Here is a 25,925-nt window from a genome sequence, read left to right as displayed (position 1 = left end):
AGTGTAGTCAAAGAGAAAAGTTGTTCGTCTATGCTTTTTTTCAACTTTCACACTGGTAACCCCGACGTTTGTCTGCCGGACGTTTCCAGAGAAAGCTCTTCATGAACATGACGGCTAGTGCAGTTTCTCTCAAGCTGCCGGAAATCTGGGAGTCGCCAACCTTGCCCCCCCCCCGACAGACGCGTTGCTGGAAATCACTGCGGATGCCACAAAATACTGTAACGTGATTGGATAAGTAGACACGTTGGTCCCTTTAGTCGGACCCTTTAGTCGACTGGTTAACGTTGTCGCTTGCGGAGTGGGAGACGTGGGTTCGCGACCCGGGTGTGGCGGTTCCCGGACTGCCCCCCGAATTCGCTACATTGGTGTCAGAAGTGGGATGGTGAGACCGTGAGATCATCGGAGCTGATATGCTGAAGCGTGGGGACGCGCTTCCCGGGTAACGTGCATGGATAAGTAGACACGTTAGTCCTTAACTAACTGGTCGGACCCTTTAGTCGACTGGTTAACGTTGTCGCTTGCGGAGCGGGAGATACGGGTTCGCGTCCCGGTTGTGGCGGTTCCCGGACTGCCCCCCGAATTCGCTAATACAATCATGTGGTGTCGCCCCTCGGGAGTTCAGGCTCACCTGTCGAAAACTTGAGCTTTCTGACGCTGAGCGGGCCAGCCTGCTTTCCTCTCTACAAGGCCTTGGCGACAGTAAGCAGTCTGAACTCATGAACAGGACGTACAACAGGGAGAGCACAAGCCCGACTTCCTCTTTGTCCAACTGTTTCTGCGACAGCTGTCTTCTCAGGTACAGGCTGCTTTGGCCATCACTGATTGCCGTGCTCTGGCCAAGGAGGCTGATAAAATTTTCCTGAATGGTCAACAGCACTGTGCAGCCGCGCTTTTTCCTGCCCAAGCATTTTCACCACTGCTGAGAGACACAACAGTCACCGCCCCAGCAGCACATCAACGGTGTTGGAACCGTGGCCTGTGTTTTTACCATGTGACGTTTGGACCCAAGGCCAAGTGGTGCCGATCTCCATGCAGTTTTCAGCATGGTGGGAAACGCAGGTGTGTCGGCTTAACTGGCGGCCAGTTTTACACTGTTTTACATTGTACAAAATGACTTTAAGTGCCAGTAAAGCAACTGGCAGCCAGCCTCACGGTCTCCCCAACTGTGGGGAAGCCTGGCCTGAGTGGCTAAAATGTAGGAAGCAGACTCAGAACCGTTTCCATTTAACCAGCGTGATTTATTTACAGGGTATAGCTACATGTGAAACAACAACAAATATTGATCCCACTGCCTCTTGCATGCTAAAGGAGCGATCTACCACTTGAGCTAATTCCCCTAGCTCAAAACTGAAGAACCTCACACAGTAAGATGTATTTCACCAGATAGTTGTGTGGAAGAGAGCCTAAACTAGTGTTTGGCATGCCTTGGCAATAAGCCTTCATTAAAATAGCATACTCACCAAATGAAGCAGAGGTTAGCTTAGCTCTTTACTGTTTACTGCTAACTTAACTGTGTTCAAATGTCTGTTTCTAGCTGTGCTCTCCACTTAGGATAGGAGTGCTCACCTGCCCCAGCTGCCGGCTGTATGGTCTGGCAAGCATCCATTTTATGCTTCAGAAAAATCCTAATCAACTGGAGTGCAGCTGCTCATGAGTTTATTTATAAAAGTATGCACAGGTGCCAGTGTCCTGATGAACTGCTGTTCAAGCAACTCCAATCAATATGGAGGTGCTGCTGTCCTGATGAACTGCTACTCGAGTAACTCCAATTGAATGTGGTGCACACAGAGGAGCAGCAGAAACAACGTGACTTGATTGTCTCGTGAAGTCTGCTGAAAAAGACACCTTTCATACGAGACTTGCCCATCACACCCTTAATGTGAGATATGATATGAGTGCATTCCCCCCCCCACTGCTACAACAGTTGGGAAATTCCTGGCTTTAAGCTGCATTAATAAAATGGCGCTTGGAGAGGTTGGTTAATTAGCACACAGTTTTTCACTTGTTGAGAGGCTGTACATGAATATCTGGCCCTAGCCTCGGTGGCACAGTAGGCAGCGCGTCAGTCTCATAATCTGAAGGTTGTGAGTTCATCCCTCACAGAGGGTACAAGGTTTTGATATTCCCTGTAGATTTGTGTCATGAACTCTTATCTTCAGATTGCCAATCAAGCCAAATGTTCAAACCCCTTTGTCGTTGTTTATTTCAGTGTTGTAGAAATACAATAACTATGCTTGCTTAACATATAGCTATGTGACACCCTTCTAGAAAATACCAACTGGATCGGCAGCACTATGTAGTAGTTAAGTCTCACAGTTAAAGTGAAGATAATTGCTATGCCTTAAGAGGCCTTTCTAAACGGATTGCAGACAATACTCTGGCTAGAATTCCTGGCTGGAGAATGCGGGCATCGATCCCGCTGCCTCTCGCATGCTAAGCGAGCGCTCTACCACTTGAGCTAATTCCCCTAGCTCGCAACTTAAGAACCTCACACGGTATTTCAACAGACAGTTGTGTGGTAGAGAGCCTAAACTCGTGTTTGGTATGCCTTGGCTTTAAGCTTTCATTAAATAGCATACTCACCAAGTGAAGCAGAGGTTAGCTTAGCTCTTTACCGTTTACTGCTAACTTATGTAAGTGTGTTCAATTGTCTTTTTCTAGCTGTGCTCTCCACTTAGGTATGTTGCCTCTCTTAGAGAGACTTGTCCACACGTCAGCAAGAGGGGTTTCATTCCATTAGGTTAGAAGCGATTGGCACTCGAGATACCTTACAGACTCGGCCTCATAGTCATCTCATTAGCGTCTGCGACAGTGCTAGCAATAGCTTTGCCACATCAGCAAATGAAGCTTGGTTTATCTCGGTCTCGCAGGATAGGAGTGCTCACCTGCACCAGCTGCCGGCTGTGTGGTCTGGTTTGCAGTCACCCCTCCTCAGTGCACAGTGTTTTTCTGGTTTGCATGTCCTCTCAGCCACCACTAAGCAAACACGTTAGTAATTGACAATTCTATCATCTGCTACGTTTAACCTAGCTTGGCCTACTAATGTTTGCTTTTACCTGGGGCAAGATCTACGGACGCTGAAGGTAATCTTAGGGTGCTGGCATCACATAGGCAGAAGCAATAGATCGAGGCGCAAACCCAGAGATCAGAAACTGCAGCGTTTTTTTTTCCATGTCAGCACCAATGATGATAATGTAGCCGGGTGGTAAATCTGTTAAATATGTTAAATGATTTTCCACTTAAATTTAGTATAGTTTAACTGTTAATATATGTAATTGTTACACTGTCAAGCCATGTAAAATGTCATTTGATGTAGTTAAATTGTGAAGCAGATTGTGAGTGTATTTTTATAGTTTTGGTTGTCATTGCATGTTTTGACCAGTAAGTGGCAGTGTTGCGGACTTTTATTGTAACTCCGTGCAAGTCATCCAAGTGCATCTTGGGTATTCTTTCTTTTTTTCTTGTGTGGAGCACCTGAAGATTGCGGTGTGACGGTGCTCTGACTCCGCAACGCTACTGGAGTTGATGTTCGGTGATTTTGGGCGCGAGCCGTCGACCACTGTTCGCCATTGCAGGCATGACAAGGTAACTGACAGAGTGAGAAGTTGCGCGATCTTCAGGAAGTTCCACATAACTTTGTTAAACCCTGTTTAACATACATAGTCCACTGCCGTATTTTGCACCGTATGTTGTATGTTGTATTTATTTTCCTTTTAAAATCTTTTCTGTTAAACTTGCCACATCTGTGAACATTTATGAGCTGTTTGCTCGAAAGACACAGGAATTTATGCACTCAGTAAAACGATCTGCATTCGACGGTTCAAACAATAAAATTAAAGCTACAAGAACCCCGGAAGTAATTGTGTCCTGTGTGGTATCTAATTCCACGGGCTACAATAAGATGAAACAATCTTATGTTACAAAGAAAAACACAGCCAAAACGTATTATCTTGCCAGAGAGATGAGTCAACATGGATTCATTGTATCTTTGAGGGATAACGATGACTCCTATGATAGGTTACTTATTCTGAACTTCTTGCTTGCTCCGTTTTATACTGAGAAAGGATTCTTGGTTTTAGATAAATGGTTTTCTTTCTGGGATCCAGAGTGGAAATCTATGGGGTGTCTTGATTGGGGTGAATGGTGAGATTTATCTATGTCTCTTTTTTGGTTTTCTGAATTTGTTTGTGCAAGTTCCCTGTTGAGGTGTTTTTCTTCAGCGGATTATACTTTGCGTACTTAAAAATAAACAGACTTGTTTTCAGCAACGATGGTGAATTTATTTTCTTTCTTCACAATGCATTTGCATTCACTTTTATACAGAGCTCACATTAGATGTGACCACCGCGCATTTTTTGAATCTCATGAACACACTGTACAAGTGCACACGCCAGACTGCGTGATTACATCACCGCTGAACCTACGGTGGCTCATAAGGTACAAAAAGTACAATATACAAAACACCCGTAAGGGAAATTCGCACCACAGAGTACAGTTTTTATACATTTCAACACCCCCACTCGAATTTGGCTTACTGGGGTTCACCTGGAAATAAACAACAAAAATAAGGTCCCTTCTTTGCCTTAATAATGTAAACAAAAACACCGTGCTCTGTGCACTAACCGCAGTCTAAGTGCCAATTATGTCCTGACTAAACTTTCTCAGTTTCAGCTTGGTTGTTGGTTTAGTCATCAGATCTGCCACCATCAGTTCTGTAGGGCAGTACTCCAAAATCACTCTACCACTGTTCACAATTTCTCTAATGAAGTGGTATTTAATATCGATATTGTAACCTATTTTTCTGGACTTGCCTGTTAGTGATTTTAAGTTCCTGTTATAAGCTGTTGCCACAGTATATGCCTTGAGCTCTTATTTTGAAGGCGGAGGAGAGAGCGGAAGTGCTGTACGCAGCGTTGTTGCTGTGGGGTTCGGTTGGGGGAAGAATCCAAATAAAGTGGTCCTCGTATTTCCACATGTTGCTCCTCAATTATCTCAGAAGACAGCAGCAAGATGAGTGAAGTCTTCGTGCACACACCACGCCGGGTTTCCGACACGACGAAGCTCCGCCGTTGCTAGCTGAGGCTAACTGAGAAGCTAACTGACTCTCCGAACCTTTCTTTTCGGTAATTTAAACGTCTTTCTTTTGCGGGACGTTGGCACAAGCATCCCACCGCTGCCACCAATGTAACCGAGGGTTTGTAGATGTCGCCTATACTGTATGTATGAAACTATAAAATAACAAATACGGAGGTTCCACTTTAACACGAGGACCACTTTATTTGGATTCTTCCCCCAACCGAACGCCACAGCAACAGCACTGCGTACAGCACTTCCGCTCTCTCTTCGGCCTTCAAAATAAGAGCTCAAGGCATATACTGTGGCAACAGCTTATAACAGGAACTTAAAATCACTAACAAGCAAGTCCAGAAAAATAGGTTACAATATGTTTACACCTTTGTCGATGTACTGGGTTTTTAGCGATTGCTATAGTGCCCTGATTGTCTTCGTAGATTTTGATCTGACCATATTTGTAGTTGTCCAGGTTCTCTAGTAACTGCTCCAAATAAAGGCACTCCTGCATTCCAAACCTCTCCAAAATTTTGTTGGCATATCTCGTTTGAGACATTTTGACTTGCCCTTCTGTCTGGGTGAACTCTATGCCTAAGAAATGCTTTAATTTACCCAGATCCTTCATTTCAAACCTCTCTGTGAGCATTTTCTTTACATTTTGCAATATGGCCTCATTGCTAGCTGCTATAATGAGGTCATCAACCCAGATCAGTAAGATCACTTTGTCATTTTGGCTCACTTTTGAATACACACAGTGATCTGCGGGATTTTGTTTGAAACAGTTGTCACATAGACAAGCATGTAACAGTGCATCCCAGTTTCTACCAGATTGCTTAAGACCATAAAGTGACTTGTTAAGTTTGCATACAAGTGTTTCACCTGAGGTCGACTTTTTCACAAACCCTTCCGGCTGCTCTATATACAATTCACAATCAATCGGCGCGTGTAAATACGCTGTTTTTACATCCATTTGGTGCAAAATTAAACTTTCTCGTGCAGCCTTCTGCATAATGACCCTTACACTGGACATATCAGCAGTTGGTGAGAATGTTTCATCGTAATCAGTCCCTTGTTTTTGACTGTAGCCTTTAGCTACGTACCTCGCTTTGTATTTTTCAGAACCATCACAGTCCCGTTTCAAAGCAAAAACCCCTTTTCCCCCCACTGCACTTTTACCTGGGGGCAATGCTGTGAGGCTATAAGTTTCATTTGCTTCAAGTGATTTCATTTCCTTCCTCATTGCGTTTTTCCATTGTTTGGATTTTGTGGACGCAATGGCATCCTGGTATGACTGAGGGGTATCGCATACCGCTCTGTAACAAGAGTCAATGCAAATGTTCAAACTTTCCTCAGAGTCCTCCATTTCGAATTCCTGGAAATGAGCAGGTTTTCTCCTGTCTCTAGGTGGGTACCTTTTGTTAACAGTTTCATCAACAGTCTGTTCAGTTAACGATTCAGTACCACCACAATTCATTTCAATTACATTTCCATTTACAACATTGACATCGCGGTCACCAGTTGTAACCTCTGGTACCCCTACTGGTACCAGCACACTGTAGTCAACTCCTGTGTGTGACTCTGATGTCTGAGTTCCCTTCTCTCTATCTGCTTTGTTTGAGAATTAGTCTGTGTTTTTGGACCTTTTCCCTTTCAGGGTAATAGACCAGGTAGGCTGGACTATTTTTGTCGTAGCCGATGAAAATTCCCTGTTCACATCGGGACTTAAATTTTCCCTTTTCCTGTTTGGAAAACACACAGATCCAAACTTTTGTGGCTTTGATACATTTGGTACTTTTCCTGTGAACATTTCATATGGTGTTTTCTTAGTTCTCCTATTGTAACACCTGTTTCTTATGTATGCTGCCGTCTGCATAGCATAATTCCATAAGTAATTTGGCAAACCACTTTCAATAAGTAGGCAACTTGTTAGGGTTTGTGGAAGACCCCAACCGCACGACACCAGACAGAGATGGGGTTAGCCGAAAACTGGCGTACTTTATTCCAATCCTTACGCGTACAAATAGTCAAACACAGGGAGGCAATGAGTGACAAGAAAAACGGAAAGTCCAAGGGGAAAAACTCGCGGGTAATCCAAAAACGGGAACACGGCAGGATACTAAATAGGATACTAAAACATAAACCAAGGGCTGGGGTGAGTTCGGAGAGAAAAGGGCCGTGAGGGAAGAGTAGCCATTAGTGCGAGGAAGGTTACAACACGAACTGACAACGGGCGCGTGGGAGGCCACCAAACTTAAGCCCAGCCCTGACCGCTAAGCCCGGCCCTGACGAGCTGATAGGCTGCCGGCGCGGGGTGGGCGGGCCACGGCGCGGGGTGGGCGAGCCGTAACAGTACCCCCCCCCCCTCCACGGGAGCCACCAGGCGACTTGCCCGGCTTGTCGGGATGGGAATGATGGAACTCAGTGAGCAGCCCAGGGTCCAGGATGAGCTGGCGGGAGACCCAGCTACGTTCCTCCGGACCATAGCCCTCCCAGTCCACCAAATATTGGAACCCCCGACCTCGGCGCCGGACGTCCAGCAGCCGGCGGACCTTCCACTTGGGGTGCCCATCCATGATCTCAGGGGGAGGCGGAGCCGGGGCCGGAGGCATCAGAGGACTGTGGGAGACAGGCTTAACCCGAGACACACGAAACACGGGATGGGTCTTCAAGGAAGCCGGAAGCTTCAGACTCACCGCCGCGGGGCTGAGAACCTTCCTGATCTCAAAGGGCCCGACAAACCGGGGGTTCAGCTTCTTCGCGGTGGACTGAAGCGGGAGATCCTTCGAGGACAGCCACACCCTTTGGCCTGGTTGGTACGTAGGCGCTTGGGACCGGCGTTGGCTCCCTGACTGGCGCGTTCAGCTGCCCGGAGCAGAGCAGCTCTGGTCACCTCCCAGATGCGACGACACCAGTTCAGATGGGCCTGCACGGAGGGAACCGCCACTTCCGACTCCTGCACAGCAAAGAGAGGCGGCTGGTAGCCCAGGGACACCTCAAACGGTGAGAGGCCGGTGGCAGAGCTGACCAGGGAGTTGATGGCATACTCGACCCAGGGGAGGAACCGGCTCCAGGAGCTGGGCTTCTTGGCGGCCACGCACCGGAGGGCAGACTCCACGCTCTGGTTCATCCTCTCCGTCTGCCCGTTAGTCTGTGGGTGATAGCCAGAGGAGAGACTAACAGAGGTACCCAACCCCTTACAAAAGGCCCGTGTAACCCAGTCACACAATGGGTTATTAATATCTGGTTAGATGTGATCCAGTTATCCCAGCAAAGGGTTAATATTGTGTTTTGATTGATTTGTGTAGAGCTATGCTTTCTAGCCAATGAGAAGCGTCTGCCTATCTGGAAGTCCCGCCTCCACTGCAGTAAGCTGCTGTGTGCGCGAGATTGTTGGAACGCTCCACAAAAAACACACACGCGATCTCTCGAGCTAAAAGTGAGAGGAAAAAAAGTGAACGAAAGAATTCGTCATTGTCCGTCAGCGGGGAGACAATCGTCCTGTCTTCTCGTGTCTTTTGAATGATTGCTTGTTCCTGACGAGGAACTGGCGAGCCACCGCTCGGAACCAAGAAAAAAGAAGAATCTAGCCCCACAAATCTCCCACACGCCTGGTGTGGTAGGACTCTGAAAAACACACACTTTTATTTTTATTGTCTTTATTGAACTAAAAGCGCTTACTGTATTAGGACCCGGGTCATTGAGGGATTATTGTATATTTCATTGTATAATTGTATGTGTACCTTTGAGTGTTGCAACTACAACACTAAATACTTCTACTTACCATTTTATCCTGGTTGTCCGGCTCCTATCATTTCTCAGTCCAGTTAATCACGACTCCTACGAACCTAGTAAAGACGTGTACTTACCCTATGGTTACTACTACTACTACTTACCTTAGATGGTTATTAATCATCCTTGCAGGTTATTCCTTATCCAAGTGGGTTACACGGTAAAAATTTGGCGAGCCAGCCAGGAGTTGTGTGTACTGTACTGTGAAATATATGAGCCGCAGACATGGAAATCGTTGCAACTGAAAATATCAAAGTGCCTAACTCTCTCATCGTCAGTGGGTTGTCTAACACTGTGGTAGATGAGGAAGTTTTTGACTATCTTAAGACAGTAGGGTCAATCTCTAGGATAGTTAAGATCAGAGATGCAGAGTCTGAGTTTAATGACCATGTGATAGTTGAATTCGTATCCGGCGCTGCAATAGAGGAACTTGCTCTTTTCTTGCCAGATACCAGATCATGTTCCGCTGATCCCAAGGTTGAGTTTCGTATCCAAGCCCTGTCTAGTGTTTACAGTAGCCAGATAGATACCACAGCGACTGATACGTTTCTGACACAGCTTAAGGGTGTAGCCAAACTGAGTGGGAAACCGGTTGCTGAGGTTTTGCGAAAGGAGTTGGCTAAGATTTCTGAATCCATTGGTATTGAGGGTATTAGTGGTAACACTGCGCCAGCTGATGAACCAGCTTCGATCGTTTCGCCTAGCAAACAGATGAGTGACATTCAGCACAGCTTCACCCCAGCTTCGGTAGAAGTAAACCTGACCTCCGGTGAAACACCGTTTCATGTGGATTTTGCAACCACAGCTTCTCCTAGTAATAAGGGGAGAACAAACCCGTTTCACTTACCTCCTGATCAGTTGAGCACGCCTGACGTTCAGCGCGTAGTAGTGGAGCACATCGTAAAGAGCGGGGAAAGCGGTTCCCAATTTCATTCCACGTTCAAACTGAGATCCTTCTCCGGGAAGTCACCTCTCCCTAACCTCGAGCTTGACTATGAAACCTGGCGTAGCAGTGTAGAATTCCACTTGTCAGATCCTAATGTATCTGACGTTCAGCTAGCAAGAAAAATTGTTGACAGTCTGCTACCGCCAGCCTCCAATGTGGTCAAACCATTAGGTCCACGAGACTCCCCAAGAGCTTACCTGGATTTACTTGACTCCGCTTATGCGACCGTCGAAGATGGAGATGAGCTGTTTGCGAAGTTTCTCACCACTCAACAAAACGCCGGAGAGAAACCTTCCAACTACCTACACAGGCTCCAGACATCCTTGAACACTGTCGCGAAGAAGAAGGCAATTGCCGCAAGTGACGCAGATGCACAGCTTCTCAAACAATTCTGCAGAGGGTGCTGGAACAACCACCTGATCTCAACACTCCAGCTAGAGCAGAAAAAACTGATACCGCCCACCTTCGCAGAGCTGTTGCTCTTATTGCATACTGAGGAGGACAAGCAAGCCGCCAAGTCCACTCGTATGAAGCAGCATCTGGGGCTCACAAAGACCAAAGCTCAGTCTAACGTGCAAGCTGCATGTTCCCCTGTGGATGATGAGTATCAAGATCCTTCCCTTGCTGATGGAAGTTCGTCGGACATGGATGAAATCAAGAAGCAGCTCGCTGTCCTACAAACCCAGCTTGCCAACCTAACCACTTCCAAGGGAGGCAACAAAAAGAAAAACAAGAAATCCAAGCCAAAACAAGAGAAGTCTGAGAAGCAGTCACCAACACCGCATACTCAAGCAGTAGCCAAAAAGCCAAGACCGTGGTACTGTTTCCAATGTGGCGAAGACGGTCACATTGCTACTGGATGCAGCAATGTTGCAAACCCGACACTGGTCACAGCAAAAAAGAGAGAGCTCAAAGAAAAGCGACAGGCTTGGGAAACAAAATATGGAACAGAGGGTTCTTCTTTAAACGAGAAGTGTGTTCTGTTGAGGGACAAACAGAAACTCAAAGTCAAACGAACTGTCCCGAATCCAATAAAAAGAGCAAAGCAAGCCTTAACTCACATAGTGTAGGCCAGAAAGTGAAACTCCCCCAAAATCTGGTTGGTGATGTATGCACAGCCAATGTCATTGTGTCTGGTATAGAGTGTAACTGTTTATTAGATACAGGTTCTCAGGTTACCACGATATCACAGTCATTTTACGAGAAACATCTTTCAGAGCAACCTATTAATCCTGTGAACCATATTCTTGAGGTAGAGGGGGCAAATGGTGAGCTTATCCCATATGTGGGCTATGTAGAGATCAGTGTTAAGTTTCCTAAAGAGTTTATCGACACAGAACCAGAAGTACAAACATTAGCTTTGGTTGTACCCGGCATCCGCTTTAACATTGATATGCCCTTACTCATAGGAACAAACACACTTGACACCCTTTATGAGCAATATTGCCACCACAAGAACCTCACCACATCTCTCTCTGGGTACTGTCAGGTCCTCAAAACACTTCAGTTGAGACAGAAGCAGACCACTACTGGTCGACTTGGTTTAGTAAAGCTTAAGGGTCTTACACCAGAAGTACTCCCAGCTGGTCAGAAGGTTATTTTAGAGGGTTTTGTCTGCTGTAAAGCAACGAGTAACGACAGCTGGGCTTTACTAGAGCAGCCATCTATTTCATCTCTGCCAGGTGGGGTATTTGCAGACAGCTGTCTAGTCACTCTGCCGACTAAGTATCCTTACAAACTCCCTGTACTGCTAAGGAACGAAACTGACCATGACATTAGTCTGCCAACAAACTGTGTTATTGCAGAGTTAAATGTACCAGAGCAGCTTATGAAAAATACTGATGGTCAAGCTGCCACAGCCAAGTGTTCTAGTCAGCAGTCTAGTACAAACTTGTCATTTGATTTTGGTGCTTCTCCACTTCCAGAAGAATGGAAGACTAGGGTGACTCAGAAGCTGAACACTTTCTCTGATGTCTTTGCCCATCATGACCTAGACTTTGGTCATGCAACGAAAGTAAAGCATCACATCAAACTTCAAGATGAAACACCGTTCAAACAACGGGCACGCCCGTTACACCCGCAAGACTACGAAGCCGTTCGAAAGCATCTCCAAACCCTCTTCGATGCAGGTGTCATCAGAGAATCCGAGTCTCCATTTTCATCGCCCATCGTTGTAATCAAAAAGAAAAATGGTGATGTAAGATTGTGTGTGGACTACAGAAAACTCATTACCCAAACGATCAAGGACAACTACCCACTTCCCAATCTAGAGGAGTCATTTTCTGCACTCCATGGATCCCAGTGGTTTTCAGTTATGGATCTCAAGTCTGGTTATTATCAGATAGAAATGGAGGAGAGCGACAAAGCGAAAACGGCCTTCATCTGCCCATTAGGTTTTTGGGAATGGAATCGCATACCGCAAGGTATCACGAACGCACCGAGCACTTTCCAGCGCTTAATGGAAAAGTGCATGGGAGACATCAACTTAAAAGAAGTGCTGGTTTTCCTGGATGACCTTATCGTGTTTTCCAACACCTTGGAAGAGCATGAGGAAAGGCTTTCACATGTTCTCACACGTCTCCGAGAGCATGGTCTCAAGTTGTCTCCAGAGAAGTGTAGTTTCTACCAAACTTCAGTTAAGTATCTGGGACACATAGTGTCAAGAGAAGGAGTTGAGACAGATCCAGCCAAAGTTCAAGCATTAAAGACCTGGCCAAGACCCCAAACCTTGAAAGACCTCAAGTCTTTCCTTGGTTTCTCTGGTTATTATCGTAGGTTTGTGCAGAACTACTCAAGAATCGTGAAGCCTCTCACCAATCTCACCGCTGGCTATCCACCATCTCGAAAAGGATTCAGGGCAACACCGAGTGATGGCTACTACAATCCCAAGGAGCCGTTTGCTGAGCGCTGGACGACCGCCTGTCAGCAAGCCTTTGAACTTATCATCGATAAGCTAACTTCACCTCCTTTTCTGGGATTTGCCAACCCAAAGTTACCTTACATTCTTCATACGGATGCCAGTACTACGGGTTTTGGAGCAGCGTTGTACCAAGAACAAGATGGACAAAGTCGCGTCATCGCCTATGCAAGTCGAGGATTGTCCCGTAGTGAAGCTCGATACCGCGCTCACAAGTTGAAGTTTTTAGCTTTAAAATGGGCCGTAACAGAAAAATGCCAAGACTACTTATACGGAAACACTTTCACAACCGTGACCGACAACAATCTATTGAGATATGTCTTGACAACCGCAAAACTGGATGCCGCCAGCTATCGGTGGTTAGCTGCCCTTTCTACATTCAGTTTTGACATCAAGTACCGAGCTGGTAAACAAAACCAGGATGCAGACGGTCTTTCAAGACGACCCCATGGTGCCCTAGCAAATGACAGCGTCTCACAGGAGGAAGATGCTAGGATCCATCATTTCGCTTCTCATCACCTCATACCACCAGAAGACAGTCCTTTTACTACGGACGTAGTTAAAGCTACCTGTCAAAAGCACACTGTAAGTCAAGTGTCTGAGAAACTCCCTTCTTTCTGCTATGTCGAGTCTATAGCCATACATCCCGGGGCTATCCCTGCTGTATTTGAGGAAGAGGAGTATCAAGAAGGTCTCATCACCGTCCCAAAGTATAGTTATGAAGATCTAGTCAACTTCCAGAGAACAGATCCTGTCATCAGTCGAGTCATTAACCTGTTAGAGTCAGGAGAAAAGCCAGATGCCAGTCTCAAGGCCGAGTCATATGAGCTAAGCTTAATGCTCAAGGAGTGGAGCTGTCTAGAACTAACCGACCGCCTGTTGTACACGAAACGTCAATGTGACAGTCGAGCAGTGTGTCAGTTAGTCCTTCCCCAAGAACTGAGACAGCCCGTTCTTCAAACTCTTCATAATAACATGGGGCATATGGGGATAGAACGCACCCTTGAGCTGGTCAGATCGAGGTTCTATTGGCCAAAGATGGCCGCAGACGTAGAAAACAAGGTGAAAACCTGTGGAAGATGTGTACGCCGAAAGAAGCAACCAGAGAAAGCAGCTCCTTTGGTTAACATCCAGACCAGCAGACCGATGGAATTGGTCTGTATGGACTTCTTGTCTCTCGAGCCAGATAGCCATAACACAAAAGATATTCTAGAACTGGGCCTCGTCCAGCGCAAAGGCCTCCATGGGCTTCTCCAGCGTCTCTAGCAGGATGTTAGCCTGGGCAGCAAACTCTGAGTCCAGGAAACACTCATCAGCCCCCGAGTCGAGGAGTGCACCCACCGTGAGCCGCTGGTCAGCCCGGGCCAGGGTAACGCTAACTAGATGGTTCTGTGGGGCAGAACGGCGGGAACAGGAAAGGCAGCTTGCTAGGATCTCCCGGGGCCCCAGTGAGCCTAGTCTTTTGGCCAAGTGGGGTAGCCACTGATCAGATGTCCCTTCTGGCCACAGTAGAGGCATTGACCCGCCTTGAACCGGGCCTCCCGTTCGGCCGGACTAAGGCGCGTGCGCCCCAGCTGCATAGGTTCCTCCCCCGTCGTGGTCTGGGGCGTGGGGGGAGAAACGGCCACAGGGAAAGTGGGGCGAGCAGGAGTAGGGGTCCTGTTAGGAGTGCTGGACAACTGGGGAATGGACGGGGATCCACGCAGGGCTCGCTTGCGCCTCCTCTCCCGGAGGCGTCCGTCGATGCGGATGGCGAGCTTGATCAGGTCCTCGAGGGAGGTGGGCTCCTCCCGGGTGGCTAGCTGGTCCTTGACAGCCTCGCTGAGACCTCTCCGGAAGGTGACCCGAAGTGACCGGTCGTTCCAGCCGCTCTCAGCTGCGGCCAGCCTGAACTCCACCGAGTAGTCTGTGACACTGCCACTGCCCTGCTGGATACTGCTCAGCCGCGCACCAAGGTCCTGGCCACCGACTGGATGGTGGAAAACCTTCCGTAGTTCCGCCTCAAAGGCCTCGTAGGTGAGGCAGAAACTGGCCTTCATGGACCAGGAAGCAGTGGCCCACTGAGCTGCTCGGCCTGTGAGCAGGTTGGTCACGTAAGCGACGTGAACATGCTGGGTTGGTGCAGGAAGACCAGCTCACACTGCATGATGAACGTGGCACAGGTCTCAAAGTCACCATCAAATGGTCGTGGGCTGGAGAGGCAGGGCTCCCGGGGAACTGGGTTGAGCCCAACAGGGTTAACCGGGGCAGCGGGCCCAGGGGGCGGGTTACCCACCACTCCAGGAGCAGGCAGGCCCGGCGGCTGGATGGTGAGATGGTTTGCAACTGCCGCAGGATCTCTGCTTGGTGGCTCGCCAACGCCGCCTGCTGGCTCGTTAGGTTACCCACACAGGCCTGGAGGGGCTGGACCCGAGTCTGAAGATCTCTCACCGCGGCGGAGGCCGCCTCTAGCTGCTTGGTGTGGGAGTTAGTCAGTTGGATCTGTCCGATTAGAGCCGCTCGAAGCGGACTGGTCGGTACGCGTCATCATGGTCAGTTCGTACTGTTAGGGTTTGTGGAAGACCCCAAGCGCACGACACCAGACAGAGATGGGGTTTGCCGAAAACTGGCGTACTTTATTCCTTACGCGTACAAATAGTCAAACACAGGGAGACAATGAGCGACAGGAAAAACGGAAAGTCCAAGGGGAAAAACTCGCGGGTAATCCAAAAACGGGAACACGGCAGGATACTAAATAGGATACTAGAAATAAACCAAGGGCTGGGGTGAGTTCGGAGAGAAAAGGACCGTGAGGGAAGATTGGCGTTACTGCGAGGAGGTTACAACACGAACTGACAACGGGCGGGAGGCCACCAAACTTAAACCCAGCTCTGACGGCTAAACCCGGCCCTGACGAGCTGATTGGCTGCCGGCGCGGGGGTGGGCGGGCCACGGCGCGGGCTGGGCGAGCCGTAACACAACTGCTCATATCACCGAGGGTTCTCCACCCTCGCTCCTCTGTGCCGTTCTGGTGAGGGGAGTACGGCGCGGATGTTTCGTGCCTGATCTTATTTTTGGTCATTAACCCTCTGAAGTCCTTACTGGTAAATTCAGTACCATTGTCTGACCGAATACATTTGATTTCACCGTAATCAGCCAGAAACCGTTCTGTAGCTTGCACAGTGTCACATTTTGACTTCAGAAAGTACACCATCATTGTACCAGAATAATCATCAGTAAAAGATTGGGCATATTTAAATCCTTCAATGCTTGGTGTTTGCACTGGGCCTGTTAGGTCAGTATGAACCAATTCTAATGGCTTTTTAGCTCTAGTGTCGGGTTCCCGATTTCTTGTCTGCACAAATTTTCCTTTTATGCACACTTCACACACCTGTTTTGGCCCTGCAGTACCACCCTTTATCTCCATACCTTTTACCACACTTTGCAATTTTTGCACATCGTCATGATTATAATGACCCAATATCGCATGCCATGTTTGTACATCATAACATGCTTTACAATGGTCTGCGTTTTCATCAAAGGTAGGTAAGTAGTACAGGTTACCATGTTCATATATGTTGAAAGTGTTACCGTTTTTGTGACCATGTAGCTGTCCACCTTTCCGAGTGTGATCGTCGCTCCTCCATTTGTAGCCCTGGCGACAGAAAAGATGTCAGAGGGGTAAGACGGCATGTACAGAGCGTCTCGCAGCTGCGCTCTGTGTCGTTTCCCCTCGCTGCCTCGTAGGTAGATCAACGCCGTTCCTCTGCGTTGGGCCATCCCGCTGCATTTTGTTCCATCAGCTAACTCGACCGAATGGCTGCCCGGCTTGAATGAGCTGTCGAAGCTGATGAACTTCTTTATGTCGTTAATAATGTGCGACGTTGCGCCGCCGTCCACCATGATGCCTTTCATCTTCACCTTGTTCGGGGGCTTCCGTTGAGGGATGTCGTTTCTCTCCTCTTTGCGATGCTTTGCTTTAAAGACGTGGTCCTGGTCGTCGACCTCCTCATCCTCGTCGAACACTTTTCAGGCATCGTCTTGTCCTTTTCTTCTGCACATGGACTCGGCGTGGTTGCCCCTCTTGCAGTAATTGCGCCACACTTTTGCTTTGCAGCCCTTCGCTTTGTGTCCTTTTCTTCCGCACCTGTGACATGTGACGCTCGCTGTTCCTTCCCTTTTGTTATTCCCTGCACTTTTGGTAGAAGGTCGGCCTTGTCGTGTCGCCGTCTTCATCACGTTGTCCGTGCTGCCAGCTGCGCTCCTTCTTTCAGCCTCTAAGTAGTTTCTCAGCCTTCTCTTGAAACCTGTGAAGGTTACGCTGTCTTCATTCTGCGTGACATGAACTACAAGCCGCTTGAAAAAGTCAGGGAGCCCTTCTAGGATCCTGGCTATGCACAGTCCCTCACTCATGGCTTCTCCCGCGTCCCTTAAAGCTGAAATAGCGTCCTCTGCCCTTATAAGGTAATCGGTGACCGTTTCGTTGTTACCCATGCGGAGTCTCGACAGCGTAGCATACAAGCTAATTATCCGCGGCTTGCTTCCACCTGAATAATGTTCTTTTAATATTTTTAAGGCTTTTCTGCCATCATCTGGCGCATCATGGCGGATCAGGGAAAGGCTTTTATCATCTATGCATCTCACTAATTCAGCATAGCAATCCTCATTCCTTTTTAAATCTTCCGCTAACTTAACAGCGTCTCCCTCTGCGCCAGGCTCATGCAAGATAGTGTCTTTTAATTTTAACGAATGCAAATGACTAAGGAATCTTATTTCCCAAATGTCATACTTATCTTCCTTTCCATCGAAGATGAGTTGCGATGACATGCTTTGAGATGCTCCGTTAGCCATCTTGCTAGCGTGTCGTCTCCACCGTTACTCACCGCCGGTAGCCCGCTTGCTGCGTGCCCTTATTAGCCGAACTTCTTCCTGCTAAGCTAGGTGCCGTACTGTATGGCTATTAGCTGAACTTTTCCCGCTAATATAGCCACCGTGCTATTTTGCTAACCCGTTAACTTTTTCCGAAATAAACGTTAGCCTTTTAGCACCGTCCATTCATTTAAGCTACGCGGTAAACTTCTTCCGAATTTTGTCTGCTTACTTGAAATCCCTGGGCCCATAACCTGTTGAGGTGTTTTTCTTCAGCGGATTATACTTTGCATACTTACAAATAAACAGACTTGTTTTCAGCAACGATGGTTAATTTATTTTCTTTCTTCGCAATGCATTTGCATTCACTTTTATACAGAGCTCACATTAGATGTGACCACCAAGCTTTTTTTTAAAAATCTCATGCACACACTGTACAAGTGCACACGCCAGACTGCGTGATTACATCACCGCTGACACTACGGTGGTTCATAAAGTACAAACAGTACAATATACAAAACACCCGCAAGGGAAATTCGCACCACAGAGTACACAGTTTATATACATGTCAACACCGTCTCCCCGTTGAACCTTGAAGCGTCGGATCTGTACACGGAATATAAAATGTGGAAACAATCGCACACAATTTCTGAAATAGCCAGCGGATCTGTGGATGCAGAGGGTGCAGCAGGGAGAGCTACACTATTGCATTGTAACGGTGCACCCACTCTCATCATAGCCCTTTTCCAGCAACAGGGAATGGGTTCGGTGCCGGTTCACAAACACTTTTTTGAACGGTTCAGAGCATTTCGGCCAAAAATAAATGGTTGCGAACCCGAATAGTTCGTTCCGAACCGGCACCAATAAAATAGGTTTTTGGTGTTTTTTTAGCGCGAGCCGTGACGACATCAATGGGCGCGTGACATTCCAGAGGAAGAAGGTAGGAGATAGCCTGACGGTAGATAATGAAGAAGAGAAGAAGAGAGGAGATAGCCTAACGGTAGATAATGAGGAACAGAAGAAGAGAGGAGATAGCCTAACGGTAGATAATGGCGAAATCGGCAGATAACAAGGGTGCGCAGTGGTCAGCTGAGGAAACGGTGTTTTGCTGTTATCTGGGCATCTCCGAGTTTCGGGAAAAACTAGAGAGTAGCGCGAGAAAGAGTAAAGCTGTACGGCGAATTAGTAGAAGAGATGGCCAAGAACGGTTCACTCGAACGCAAGAACAAATTATCAACAAGTAAAAAAAAAAAACTTAAGGACTACCGAGACAATAAAAAAAGAGTTGTCCAAAAGTGGAGCTGGGCGACGTAATAATATGATGCCATATTATGACGTCCTCGACGGCGTGATGGGTCACAGACCAGCAAACCAGATGAATGGGGTGTTATGTCTGCACACATCGACAGTGCTGCATTTGATTTGGTGCTGTTCTATTGTGCTGGGATTGATTGGTGATGCCTGCGGGCTCTGGGTTGTTTGATCGGGTCTGCCTGTGATGCTGTGTCAGGCTAAATAAAGAATGCAACGTAGCGGTTGTGTCGAGCGACAGCGCTGTGTCCTGACGTGATTTCTAAATACAATATTGGCGACGAGGATGGCTGATATCTCTCTCCCACCACCTGCCCCCTCCCTGGCATTACCTGGCGAGCCTCCGGTACCATGGACTCGCTGGCTACATAGTTTTGAAAATTACATCATCGCCTCAGGGCTCGACGACGTGAGCCAGGCTAGGAAGACGGCTCTTTTGCTACACTGCTTGGGAGCAGAGGGTCATCGTGTGCTCGGGACTCTGGGGAACGTCACAAACTTTGACGAAGCTGTGGGACTTATGAGCACCCATTTCGCTGCTCCACAGAGTGCCCTCCTTCGGCGATTTATATTCCGTCAGCGACACCAACTGTCTGGTGAGTCTGTGCGGCAGTACGTAGCTAATTTGCGAGGGCTAGCTAGCTCATGCAAGTTTGGCGCGCTTCAGGACGAGATGGTTCGCGACCAGCTAATCGAACACACCAACAAGGCAAAGGTGCGTGAGACTCTCCTGCTGGAAAAAGACGATCTGCTGCTGTCCAGAGCAATTACCATCGCACTACAGGTTGAGGGAGCAGCTGAGTGTGCTGCTATGCTAAATACACAGCAAGTGGCCACCTCCAGTCAAGCTGCCAACGACTCCTCCCTCTACTCACGGCTGCCCCTCGGGACGCAACCCAGCCAGACCGAGGCGGGCGCCGACTCCACTGGGGACGTCTTGCAACTGCAACGACGGCGTTCTCGGCCCCGCCCTCAACAATCCTGTGGTAACTGTGGGTCTCGGTCTCATGTTTCAAGGGCTCAGAACTGCCCTGCCCGCGGCCAGACATGCCGTAGCTGCGGTAGCAAAATCACTTTGCCAACGTCTGTCGATCTTCCCCGGCTGGGTCAGAGGGCCACACCCCCCAGTCTTCAACGTCATTCACAAGGTGAGCTCTGGGCCAGTGTCATTCAAATCATTCACAGTCAACATTAATGATGTGTGCATCCCCCTGCTGTTGGACACCGGTGCAGGTGTGTCTCTCCTGAATGTTGATACCTACAGTCAATTTTTCGGTTCACTGCCACTGTCCGCACCCTCAGCTGTCCTCTGTGGGTATGGTGACTCCAAAATCGATCTGGTTGGCTCTCTCCAAGTGACTGTCCGCTATGGAACCAAGCTGGTGCCCAATGCAGTTTTTCGTGTGGCACGCCGTGGGGCCAACCTGATGGGCCTGGACCTGTTCTCCGCTCTGGGGTTCTCCCTCTTAGACACAAGGGGGGCAGCAATCCTGACTGTTGCCACACCTTGGCAGCAGAAGTGGCCATCGCTGTTTATGGGGCTGGGCTGCCTCTCCGCCTTCGCCCATCAACCTCTCCTCAACCCTGCTGTGAAATCTGTCATCCAACCACTGTGCCGCATCCCGTTGGCTCTCCGTGATGGGGTCTCCGCCGAGCTGAAACAACTGCTGGAAGCTGGCATCATTGTACCGGTGGACGCGTCACCTTGGGTCTCAAACCTCGTGGTGGCTAAGAAGAAGTCGGGGGGCCTGCGTGTCTGCGTCGATCTACGTGCAGTAAATAAGGCAGTGGTCCCTGATAAGTATCCACTGCCCACCTCAGAAGAACTCACTGCTCAGTTCTATGGCTCTGAGGTGTTCTCCAAGCTCGACCTCAGACAGGGGTAGTTACAGGTGCCCCTCCACCCCAGCAGCCGAAACCTCACAGCCTTTGTGACACATGCAGGAGTGTTTCGCTACCCCAGGATGCATTTCGGTCTCAGCTCCGCCCCTAGCTGCTTCCAGAAAATCATAGTCTCCCTGCTGGCTGGCATACTAGGCGTGGCCATTTATCTGGACGATATAGTGGTACACGGGCCCACCAGTGAAATCCACGACAAGCGCCTCAACATGGTCTTCGCAGCCCTGTCCAAGCACAAGCTAACTCTCAATGCTGAGAAATGTGTCCTCTCTGTGCCAGCCATCGAGTTTGTGGGGTTCCGGCTGTCAGCGAGCGGTGTAACTCCACTACAATCCAACGTGGACGCCATTCAGGCCATCCCTGAGCCCAGCTCGGCCGCCCAGGTCGCCTCCTTCCTGGGTATGACAAGTTACTACCTGAGGTTTCTTCCCCAGTAATCTGCGACCACAGCCCCCCTGTGCCAGCTGCTGCGTAAGGACGAGCCATGGGTGTGGTCAAAGGCATGCAGTGACGCTGTGCGTGATCTCAAGACTCAACTGACTTCACCACCAGTGTTGGCTCACTTCGACATCTCCAGCTCCACCTTTGTGACCTGTGACGGATCAGCCACAGCGATAGGGGCTGTGCTGTCTCAAACCCAGAACGGTGTGGAGAAGCCCATCGCCTTCGCCTCCCGTGCCCTCAACCTGACCGAGCAGCGGTACTCCGTGGGTGAGCGTGAGGCGTTAGCCTGTATCTGGGCTTGTGAAAGGTGGCACCTCTACCTCTATGGCTGTTCCTTCACCCTCAGGACAGATCACCAGGCCCTGACAGCGCTGCTGTCCACATCTGTGACAGGCCACAAACCCCTGAGGTTGCACCGCTGGTCTGACCGCCTCCGCCAGTACAACTTCAGCCTGCAGTTCACCCCAGGCAGAGACAATGTTGTCGCCGACCTGCTCTCTCGCTCTGTCTCCACCCCAGCTCCACAGACGGACACTGACTGTGTGGAAAAGGACATTGTCCAAATGCTACACACACCCCTTCAGGCCACTGTCTCTCTGCAGAAGCTGAGGGCAGCGTCCGAACAGGACCCTGTCCTCTCCCAGCTCCGCACCTACATCCAGAACGGCTGGCCTCACAAGGTCCCAGAGGAGCTGGCTGCGTTCGCCCGAGTCAGACAGGAGCTCTCCTGCTGGAACGACACCTGCGTGGCACGTGGGTTTTGCACAGTGGTCCCAGCTGCTCTCCGTGCACGTGTTTTGAATATGGCGCATGAAGGCCACCTGGGCATTGTGAAACTGAAACAGCGCTGCCGAGACCTGGTGTGGTGGCCGGGGATAGACAGAGATATTGAGGCTCTGGTGAAGGACTGTTCTGCCTGCCTTGTGAGTGGCAAGACTGGCCACCAGGCTCCCCCACCCCTGCAACCTCTCGCCTGGCCCTCTCAGCCCTGGGAACACCTGCAGTTGGACATTTGTGGTGAGATCCATGGAGTTCTCCACCACCAACGATTCATGGTGGTCGCCTACGATCTACACTCAAAATGGCCTGAACTCACCACTTCCGGCACTGTGACCTCACAGATCATCATCGACTTCCTGGACTCTCTTTTCTCTCGCTGGGGCCTCCCAAAGACCATCACCACTGACAACGGCCCTCAGCTGGTCTCTGCTGAGTTCACTGCTTATCTCGAAAGCAAGGGCATCCGTCATATACGCACTGCGTACTACCACCCCCAGGCCAATGGCGGCGTTGAACGTTTTCACCAGTCACTGAAGAACGGCCTCAGAGCACACATGGCCCAAGGGTGCTCTTTCACGCAGACCATCCGTCACACTCTGCTGCACTATCGGGCCATACAGCACTCGACCACAGGCGTCTCCCCAGCCTCTCTCATGCTAGGCCGGGAACTGTGCATGCCTCTTGACAGGCTCCGCCCCTCCACACCCCAGGCACCTCCCTCTGGGGTCAAAGCCTCAGTCACTTGTCAGCAGACGCGGATGAAGCAACGGTTTGACCAGTCAAAACGAACCAGGGTGCCAGACATCAATGTGTCAGACTGGGTCAGGGTCCGCAGGCCCCACAAGGACAATAAAATGGCTTCATACTGGTCCTCTCCTCTCCAAGTCACCCGTCAGCTGAGCCCAGCCACTTACCTCCTCAGCGATGGCACTCGGTGGCACTCCAGTTGTCTACGGAAGGTGTCAGCTCCGCCACGCACAGCTGGTGACACAACCTTAGCCATTCCCTCAGCATAGCGAGATGCCCCGGGGCTTCATGCAGCTCCTACACGGGCCCCAGACATTCCTGGGCCTCAGCTTCCCCTGCCTTCTCCCTCCCCACCTCGGCCTGCCCAGCCTCAGGCCGCCCCGCGACCTGTTCGCACACGTTTACGCCCTGGCCACCTAGAGGACTTTGTGTCAACCTTTCATGTTTGAAATCCTGCCGGGGGGGGGGGGAATGTTATGTCTGCACACATCGACAGTGCTGCATTTGATTTGGTGCTGTTCTATTGTTCTGGGATCGATTGGTGATGCCTGCGGGCTCTGGGTTGTTTGATCGGGTCTGCCTGTGATGCTGTGTCAGGCTAAATAAAGAATGCAACGTAGCGGTTGTGTCGAGCGACAGCGCTGTGTCCTGACGTGATTTCTAAATACAATATGGGGCGCTGAATTCAGCCGCATTAGCAACAGCGGAGTCCACGGAACCTCGTCCGTCCACGCCGGAATCTGATGGTCGGTTTACTGCATTAATATTATAGTCTTACAGTTTGTCTTTTAAATACGTAATGCAAAGTTCATATTGGGACACACGGAAAGGCAGACAGGAAGACAAGTGGACAGTCTACTCTCAATTCACTTTTATAGCCTAATAAGCCTATAATTAAAACCAAGCAAATGCTGGGGATATGCTATTGACTTTATTGTCAACTTTACGCATGCCTACATTTCCAAGCTGTTTTACATACATTCTCCTCATGTCTGACGTGCAAGTAACTATCACGTTTTTGTGATTTTATATTGCCTTTAGAATTGTCCTTCAGCGAAGACACCCACGCCGATACTGAGCCCTCTGCCAGTAGGCCAACACCTAATAGGCGTACCAGGGCTGCTTCTGATGATGGAGAAATTCCAGAAGAACACGAGGAGCAACCAAAGACAAGAGAGAGTATGTTTGTTGGGTAGGACATCCTGGTTTTAACACACAATTATTTCTGTATTGATTACAAGTTGTCTTTAAAACCAATGCTGTTACTTCAGTCAGGAAAGAAGAAGAAACAGGCATTAAGGATATCCTTGAATATATGGAGAGAGCAGATGACAGGGCTGAGGAGAGAGAGGAGAGGAAGATGCAAGCCTCTAGGTCCACTTAAACCAGGTTGTCAGGTGATACGTTTATAAACCTCTATTACATACTTTATGTCTTCAGTGTTCAGTTTCTGTTTTAAAGAAATTCTCGTTTTTAAAGAAACTGTTTGACAGCAAAATGTCATTTTTTTCATAGAAAACTTTAATACAGACTGTTTATACGACATTGTGTACAGTCAGTGCCACTGAACTCTCAACTGTGCAACACTGCACTATAACTACATATATACAAATGCATTTGCTGAATGCAGTTAAAAATAAAAAATGAAAATATGCAAAGCAAAGCAATACAAGTAGAAATAACTAAATAAAAACAATTGCGTGTCTGCTACAAAAAAAAATGCATTGGAACAGCTGTTTTTATAGCATGTGTGTGCAGGAGAGTGTACAGTACAATTCTGGACAGTCCATCAGTCAGAGTTGAAGTACTCTATCAATGCAGCTCTCACATCAGTTCCTTCCTGCTGTTCATCTTCTTGCAACGTGCGAACAGGAGGCTCCATGTTCACATGGCTCACTGGACCGTGTCCAATGTACTGATCCCCATGCTCTTCACAAATATTGTGCAACACACAACAGGTCAGAACCATCTTCTTCGTAAGATCCAATTGGCAGTCATTCCTCTTTAGAAGACACCTTCATCTACCTTTGAGTCTCCCGAAGGTAGCCTCCACAATAGCCCTTGCACTGGCTTAATCTGGCATTGTACATCAGCTGCCGTGGGGTCAGTCTGCCTGTATCTGAAAAAGGCTTTGTCAGCCAAGATTTTAATGGGTATGCAGGGTCTCCAATTAAGTAGTGTCCTACTTCATGACCACAGATATTGATAGTGTGTTGGCTAAAAAACTGTCCATCCATTGCCATTTCCCACAAACGTGACTGTTGCAGCACTCGTGAATCATGCACACTCCCGGGATAACTGACACACATGTCCCAGAACAGACCGTTTCCATCAACAACAGTCTGTAGTATGAAGAAATGCCATCCTTTTCTATTGTGATAGTCGCGCGGGTACAGTTCTGGTGCTATTATGGGTATGTGGCTGCCGTCTATTGCTCCAAAACATTGCGGTGCTCTCCATCTGTTGTTGAAAAACGTTGTCATCTCCATCAACTTCCTAGCATCAGGGGTCTTGATGTGCTCAGGAAGCAGTATTTTTATTACAGCATCACAGAAGTCCTGCACACAATTGCAAACAGTCGCAATACCAACGCCAAAAATGTGACTCACGCTCCGGTATTCAATGTTTGTGGCCAGTCTCCACAGGGCTATGGCAATCCGTTTATTCACTGGTATGCACAGACTGTAGTTGGTCTTTTCCTTTTGCAGAATGGAGCCAAGAAGTTGACATAGGTAATTAAAGGACGCCCGTGACACACGAAAGTTGCTCACGAACTGCTCGTTGTTGAAGCCAGGTACAACAGTGTTCCACCATAGCTGCGCGCGCGGATGTGTCCACACAACAGCCGTCCGTCTTCTCGGGGCGTTTACCAAAGCCTGTTGTTTCAGTAGGCTATCTTATAAAGAATGACACACACACGAGTTGCTCAGTGCAGCCAAGTATATTCAAAGTGATGTAACATGTTCCTGAGCGCGGGTCATGTGTATCTAAGGTAAACTAGTGGATAGCCGATGGCATCGATCTATCTAGACCCGTAACATCCTCCTTTTCCAAGTATAAACACATACACATGAAGTTAGTGCAAAATAAAATTACTTTCATATACGAACAACCAATAACAGTGCAACAGCAGTAAATCTCTTCATATCCCATACCAGTGTAATAACCACAGTA

General features: G+C 48.7%; 1 non-coding gene across 1 annotated transcript; it reads right to left on the bottom strand.

Moving 5' to 3' along the window:
* Positions 1–2,395: 2,395 nt before the first annotated feature.
* trnaa-agc (transfer RNA alanine (anticodon AGC)) lies at positions 2,396–2,468 on the bottom strand. Its single transcript has one exon. It is a non-coding gene; the product is annotated as a tRNA-Ala (tRNA).
* Between the last annotated feature and the right edge of the window lie 23,457 nt (positions 2,469–25,925).

Source organism: Lampris incognitus, chromosome 6 (genome assembly GCF_029633865.1).
Source record: "Lampris incognitus isolate fLamInc1 chromosome 6, fLamInc1.hap2, whole genome shotgun sequence".
Taxonomy (NCBI): Eukaryota; Metazoa; Chordata; class Actinopteri; order Lampriformes; family Lampridae; genus Lampris; species Lampris incognitus.
The sequence above is the reverse complement of the archived record's forward strand: the minus strand, read 5'-3'. Positions and strand labels throughout refer to the sequence as shown.